The sequence below is a fragment of the Elephas maximus genome, chromosome 10 (genome assembly GCF_024166365.1).
Source record: "Elephas maximus indicus isolate mEleMax1 chromosome 10, mEleMax1 primary haplotype, whole genome shotgun sequence".
Lineage (NCBI taxonomy): Eukaryota > Metazoa > Chordata > Mammalia > Proboscidea > Elephantidae > Elephas > Elephas maximus.
In genome coordinates this window covers 119,373,195-119,381,106 of record NC_064828.1, presented here as the reverse complement: position 1 = coordinate 119,381,106, position 7,912 = coordinate 119,373,195, and positions in this window count along the sequence as shown.

Below are 7,912 nucleotides of genomic sequence, written 5' to 3'. Positions count from 1 at the left end.
TGTTACTTCCATCCAATGCTCAGATCTCATTCAAGTTTTGCCCATTGTTCTAATTCTGTCCTTTATAGCCGAGTGACCCAGTCCAGAATTACACATTACAATTAGTTGATGTATCTCTTTAGTCTCCTGTCTGGGCCAGTTCCTTGACTTTCATGTCCTTAACATTTTTGAAGATCAAAGTCCAGTCATTTATAGAATGTTTCTCAACCCTGGTGGCATAGTGGTTAAGTGCTACATCTGCTAACCAAAGGGTGAGCGGTTCGAATCCACCAGGCACTCCTTGGAAACTGTATGGGGCAGTTCTACTCTGTCCTGTAGGGTTGCTATGAGTCAGAATCGACTCGACGGCACTGGGTTTGGTTTTTTTGGTTTCTCAATTTGGATCTGGTGTTTTCTCATTATTAGCTTCAAAATATGCATCGTTGTTAGGAATATCATAGAAATGATGCTGTGTTCTTCTTGGCTTATCCCATCGGGGGACACGCGCCTTCAGTTTGTCCCTTTACCGATGATCTGCACTTTGGTCACTTTATTAGGGTGAAAGTTGCTCTTTCCCCCTTTGTAATTAGTAAGAATTTTGTGGGAAGGTACACTGAGATGATGTAAATATTTCATTCCTTATAAAACATTATTATTTATATCAGCATATATAACTGCTTCTTTCATTATTTGTTTTGTAGCTCAGATTGTCCCAGATTTGGCCACTGGGACAACCGGCTTCTGTGTCCTTTTGACATGTCTGCTTCATTCTGTGAGCACTTCCTTACTGTGTCAAACAAGCTGTTCTATGCTCAAGGACTTCCTCCGGCCCCACATAGTGACTGGTCATTTCCCCATGAATCCTTGGTCTCTCGTAGTGGAGAACAGTATTTCAATGCACAGATTTTAAGTGCACAATTTGATGAGATTTGACAAGCATACACACCCTTGTAATCAGTACTCCAATCAAAATATAAAACATTTCCTTCACTACAGAAAGTTACCTTGCCACTTGCAAGAGCGTCCCTGCCCCACACAGGCAAGAAGCGTTATGACTTCTAACACCACAGGTTCATTTTGCCTGTTCTTGAATTTCATGTGAATGGAATTATGAAGTATACATGATTTTGTGTCTGGCTTTTTAAACTTAATCTAATGTTTTTCATACTTATCTACGTTGTGGCATATATCAGCAGTTCGTGCTTGTTATTGCTGAGTCGTGTTCCATTGTATGAACCTATCACCATTTACCAATTCTCCTGCTGAAGCGTGTTTGGATTCGTTCCAGTTTTTTTGCTGTTATAAATAAAGCTTCTGTAAACATTCTCGTACACTTTGTTGTTGGTATTATGTTTTCATTCTCTGAGGAAAAGAATCTCTGAGGAGTGGAACCACTGGGTCACGGGACAGCATATAATTGCAAAAGTTTTACAAAGTAGTTGTATCATTTTACACTTCTACCAGCAATTTATGAGTTCCAGATGCTCCACGTCCTCTTCTGAAACCGGCCTGAACTTCTGGCAGTTCCCTGTCGATACACTGCTGCAGCCATTTTTGAATGATCTTCAGCAAAATTTTGCTTGCGTGTGATATTGATGATATCGTTCTATAATTTCCACATTCAGTTGGATCACCTTTCTTGGGAATAGGCATAAATAGGGATCTCTTCCAGTCAGTTGGCCAGGAAGCTGTCTTCCATATTTCTTGGCATAGACGAGTGAGCACCTCCAGCGCTGCATCCGTTTCTTGAAACATATCAATTGGTATTCCATCAATTCCTGGAGCCTTGTTTTTGCCCATGCCTGCAGAGCAGCTTGGACTTCTTCCTTCAGTACCATCAGTTCCTGATCATGTGGTACCTCCTGAAATGGTGGAACGTCCACCAATTCCTTTGGTATAATGACTCTGTGTATTCCAGCCGTCTTCTTTTGATGCTTCCTGTGTTGTTTAATATTTTCCTCATAGAATCCTTCAATGTTGCAGCTCGAGGCTTGAGTTTTTTCCTCTGTTCTTTCAGTTTGAGAAATGCCTAGCATTTCTTCCTTTTTGGTTTTCCATCTCCAGCTCTTTGTGCATGTCATTATAATACTTTGTTTTCTAGAGCTGCCCTTTGAAATCTTCTGTTCATCATTTTTTCATTTTGCAGTATATCGACAGGACACTGCCAGAAATTCAAGCCAGATTTAGAAAAGGACGTGGAACCAGGGTATCACTGCTGATGTCAGATGGGTCCTGGCTGAAAGCAAAGAATACCAGAAAGATGTTTAGCTGTGTTTTCTTGACTATGCTAAGGCATTTGACTGTATTGATCATAACAAATTATGGATAGCATTGTGGAGAATGATAATTCTGAAACAACTGTGTTCATGAGGAATCTGTATACGAATCAAGAGGCAGTCGTTTGAATGGAACAAGGGGATACTGCATGGTTTAAATTCAGAAAAGGTGCATGTCATGGTTGTATCTTTTCACCATACACGTTTAATCTGTATGCTGAGCAAATAATCTGAGAAGCTGGACTGTATGAAGAAGAATAGGGCATCAGGATTGGAGGAAGACTCATTAACAACCTGTGTTATGCAGATGACACAACCTTGCTTGCTGCAAGTGAAGAGGACTTGAAGTGCTTACTGATGAAAATCAAAGACCACAGCCTTTAGTACGGATTACACCTCAACATAAAAAAAACAAAAGTCCTCACAACTGGACCAATGAGCAACAGCATGATAAACGGAGAAAAGATTGAAGTTGTCAAGGATTTCATTTTGCTTGGATCCACAATCAACACCCATGGAAGCAGCACTCAAGAAATCAAAAGACACATTGCATTGAGCAAATCGGCTGCAAGAGAGCTCTCTGAAGTGTTAAAAAGCAAAGATGTCACCTTGAAGACTAAAGTGCACCTGACCCAAGCCAGGGGTTTTCAGTCACCTCATAAGCATGAGAAAGCTGCACAATGAATAGGGAAGACTGAAGAAGAGTTGACGCCTTTGAATTGTGGTGCTGGTGAAGAATATTGACTATACCATGGACAGCCAAAAGAACACATAAATCTGTCTTGGAAGAAGTACAGCCAGAATGATCCTTAGAAGCAAGGATGGCGAGACTACGTCTCACGTACTTTGGACATGTTGTCAGGAGGGATCAGTCCCTGGAGAAGGGCAACATGCTTGGTAAAGTAGAGGGTCAGCAAAAAAGAGGAAGACCCTCAAAGAGATGGATTGACACAGTGGCTGCAACAACGGGCTCCAGCATAACGATTGTGAGGACAGCACAGGACCGGGCAGTGTTTCGTTCTGTTGTACATAGGGTCACTATGAGTTGGAACCGACTCAACAGCACATAATAATGACAGCAAAGAGTTGCTCCACAACTTCACAAACATGTGGTATTAGCACCGTTTCTTATTGTAATTATTAAAGTGTATGTGGAATGGTATCTCATTGTGGTCTAAACCACATTTTTCCAGATCTTTAGTTTTCAGTCATTTGACTATGATGTGCCCAGGTGTGGTTCTATTTAAATGTTGTTGTTGTTGTAAGATGCTGCCAAGTTGGTTCTGACTCATATCACCTCTATATACAGAACGAAACACTACTTGGTTCTGTTCCATCCTCACAATCGTTGTTATGCTTGAGCCCACTGTTGCAGCCAGTGTGTCAATTTATCTTGTTGAGTGTCTTCCTCTTTTTTGCTGACCTTTACTTTGGCAAACTTGATGTCTTCCTTCGGGGACTGGTCCTCCCCAATAACGTGTCCAAAGTACGTGAGACAAAGTCTCACTACCCTCACTTCATGGAGCACTCTGGCTGTATTTCTTCCAAGAGAGATTTCTTGGTTCTTTCAGCAGTATATTCAATATTCTTTGCCAACACCATAATTCAAAGGCATCAGTTCTTCTTTGGTCTTCCTTATTCATTGTCCAGCTTTCACATGCACATGAGGCGATTAAAAACATCATGGCTTAGGTAAGGCGCACCTTAGTTGTCAAAGTGACATTTTTCCTTTTTAACACTTTGAAGAGGTCTTTTGCAGCAGATTTGCCCAATACAATACATCGTTTAATTTTCTGACTGCTGGTCCCATGGGCGTTGATTTGGATTCAAGTAAAATGAAATTCTTGACAACCTCGATCTTTTCTCCGTTTATCATGATGTTGCTCATTGGTTCAGTTGTGAGGATTTTTTTTCTATATGTTGAGGTGTAAACTATACTGAAAGCTGTGGTCTTTGATCTTCATCAGTAAGTGCTTTAAGCCCTCTTCACTTTCTGCAAGTAAGGTTGTGTTATCTGCATATCACAGGTTGTTAATGAGTCTTCCACCAATCCTCATGCCATGTTCTTTATGTATTCCAGCTTCTCGAATTATTTGCTCAGCATATAGGTTAAATAAATTTGGTGAAAGGATGCAACCCTGATGCACACCTTCCTTAATTTTAAACCATGCATTATTTCCTGGTTCTGTTTGAATGACTGTCTCGTGGTCCAACTACAGGTTCCACATGAGCACAATTAAGTGTTCTGAAACTCCATTTCTTCACAAAGTTATCCATAACTTGTAATGATCCACACAGTTGAATGCCTTCACATAGTCATTAAAACACAGGTAAACATCTTTCTTGTACTTCCTGCTTTCAGCCAAGATCCGTCTGACATCAGCAATGATATCCCTCATTTCACGCCCTCTTCTAAATCCGGGTTGAATTTCTGGCAGTTCCCAGTTGATGTACTGATACCACCGCTTTTGAAAGATCTTCAGCAAAATTTTACTTGCCTGTGATATTAGTGATATTGTTTGATAATTTCCACATTCTGTTGGATCACCTTTCTTTGGAATAGGCACAAATATGAATCTCTTTCCATTGGTTGGCCAAGTAACTGTCTTCCAAATTTCTTGGCATAGATAAGTGAGTACCTCCAGCACTGCATCTGTTTGTTGAAACATCTCAACTGGTATTCCATCAATTCCTGGAGCCTTGTTTTTCATCAATGCTTCAGTGCAACTTGGGCTTCTTCCTTCAGTGCCATTAGCTCTCGATCATATGCTACCTCTTGAAATGGTTGAAAGCTGGCCAATTCTTTTTGATACAATGACTCTGTGTATTCCTTTGTCTTAGTTATCTAGCGCTGCTATAACAGAAATGTTACAAGTGGATGACTTCAAAAAGAGAGATTAATTCTCTCACAGTCTAGTAGGCTACAAATGCAAATACAGGACATCAGCTCCACGAGAAGGCTTTCTTTTCTCTGTCGGCTGTGGAGGAATGTCCTTGTTATCAATCTTCCCCTGGTCTGGGAGCCTCTCAGTGCAGGAAACTCAGGTCCAAAGGACATATTATGCTTCCAGCATTGCTTTCTTAGTGAGGTTCCCATGTCTCTCTGCTCGCTTCTTTCTTTTATATCTCAAAAGAGATTGGCTCAAGACACAATCCAATGTTGTAGATTGAGTCCTGCCTCATTAACATAACTGCTGCTAATCCCATCTCATCAACATCATAGAGACAGGATTTACAACACATAGGAAGATCACATCAGTTGACAAAATGGTGGACAATCACACAATACTGGGAATCCTGGCCAAATCGATACACATATTTTTGGGGGACACAATTCAATGCATGACATCCTTCCATCTGCTTTTGATGCTTCCTGCTTCATTCCGTATTTTGCCCATAGAATCCTTCCATATTGCAACTCGAGTCTTGAATCTTTCTTCAGTTCTTTCAGCTGGAGAAATGCCGAGCGTGTTAGTCACATTGTGGGGGTTTGTGTGTTTCTGAGATAGGGGAAGTTTTACCACTGGTATTTCAAATACCACCAGGGTCACCCTTGGTGGACAGGTTTCAGCAGAGCTTCCAGACTAAGGTGGACTAGGAGGAAGGACCTGGGACTCTGAAAAAATTGGCCAGTGAAAACCTTATGAATCGCAGCAGAACTTTGTCTGATACGGTGCTGGAAGATGAGCCCCCCAGGTTGGAAGGCACTCAAAGGACAACTGGGGAAGAGCTGCCTCCTCAAAGCAGAGTTGACCTTAATGACGTGGATTGAATCAAGCTTTTGGGACCTTCATTTGCTGATGTGGCACGACTCAAAATGAGAAGAAGCAGCTGCAAACATCCATTAATAATCAGAATGTGAAAAAATTCATACCGAGTATGAATATAGGAAAATTAGAAGTCATCAAAAATGAAATGGAAAGCATAAAGATTGATATCCTAGGCATTATGAGCTGAAATGGACTGCTATTGGCCAAGTTGAATCAGGCAATCATATGGTCTACTATGCCAGGAATGGCAAATTGAAGAGGAATGGTGTCACGTTCATTGTCAAAAAGGACATTTCAAGATTTTTCCTGAAGTACAATGCTATCAGTGATAGGATAATATTCATACACCAAAAAAAAAAAAAAAAAAAAAAATTTTTTTTTTTTTACAAGGAAGACCAGTTAATACGACTGTTATTCAAATTTACACACTAACCACTAAAGCCAAAGAAGAAATTAAAGACTTTTACCAATTTCTGCAGTCTGAAATTGATCAAACATGCAATCAGGTTGCATTGATAATTACTGGTGATTGGAATTTGAAAGTTGGAGACAAAGAAGGATCGATAGTTGGAAAATATGGCCTTGGTGATAGAAACAATGTAGGAGATTCCAGGATAGAATTTTGCAAGACCAGCGACTTCTTCATTGCAAATACCTTTTTTCAACAACATAAAAGGGGACTATACACATGGACCTCACCAGATGGAAAACACAGGAATCAAATTGGCTACATCTGTAGAAAGAAGTAATGGAAAAGCTCAATATTATCAGTCAGAACAAGGCCAGGGGCCAACAGAGGAACAGACCACCAATTGTTCATATGCAAGTTCAAGTTGAAGATGAAGAAAATTAAAACAAGCCCACAAGAGCCAAAAATACAATCTTGTATATATCCCACCTGAATTTGGAGACCATCTCAAAAATAGACTTGATGCATTGAACACTAATGACCAAAGACCAGACAAGTTGTGGAATGACATCAAGGGCATCATATATGAAGAAAGCAAAGGTCATTGAAAAGACAGGAAAGAAAGAAAAGATCAAAATGGTTGTCAGAAGAGACTCTGAAACATGCTTTTGAGCGTCGAGCAGTTAAAGCAAAAGGAAGAACTGATGAAGTAAAAGAGGTGAACAGATGATCTCAAAGGGCATCTCGAGAAGACAAAGTAAAGTATTATAATGACATGTGCAAAACCTGAAGTTAGAAAACCAAAAGGGAAGAACACTCTCAGCATTTTTCAAGCTGAAAGAACTGAAGAAAAAATTCAAGCCTCGAGTTGCAATAGTGAAGGATTCCATGGGGAAAATATTAAATGATGCAGGAAGCATCAAAAGAAGATGGAAGGAGTACACAGAGTCATTATACCAAAAAGAATTAGTCGATATTCAACCATTTCAAGAGCTGGCATATGATCGGGAACCGATGGTACTGAAGGAAGAAGTCCAAGCTGCTCTGAAGGCATGGGCGAAAAGCAAGACTCCAGGAATTGATGGAATATCAGTTGAGATGTTTCCACAAATGGATGCAGTGCTGGAGGTGCTCACTCATCTATGCCAAGAAATATGGAAGACAGCTTCCTGGCTAACTGACTGGAAGAGATCCATATTTATGCCTATTCCCGAGGAAGATGATCCAACTGAATGTGGAAATTATAGAACAATATGATTAATATCAGATGCAAGCAAAATTTTGCTGAAGATCATTCAAAAACGGCTGCAGCAGTATATCGACACGGAACTGCCAGAAATTCAGGCCAGTTTCAGAAGAGGACGTGGAACCAGGGATATCATTGCTGATATCAGATGGATCCTGGCTGAAAGCAGAGAATACCAGAAGGATGTTTAACTGTGTTTTATTGACTATGCGAAAGCATTCGACTGTGTGGA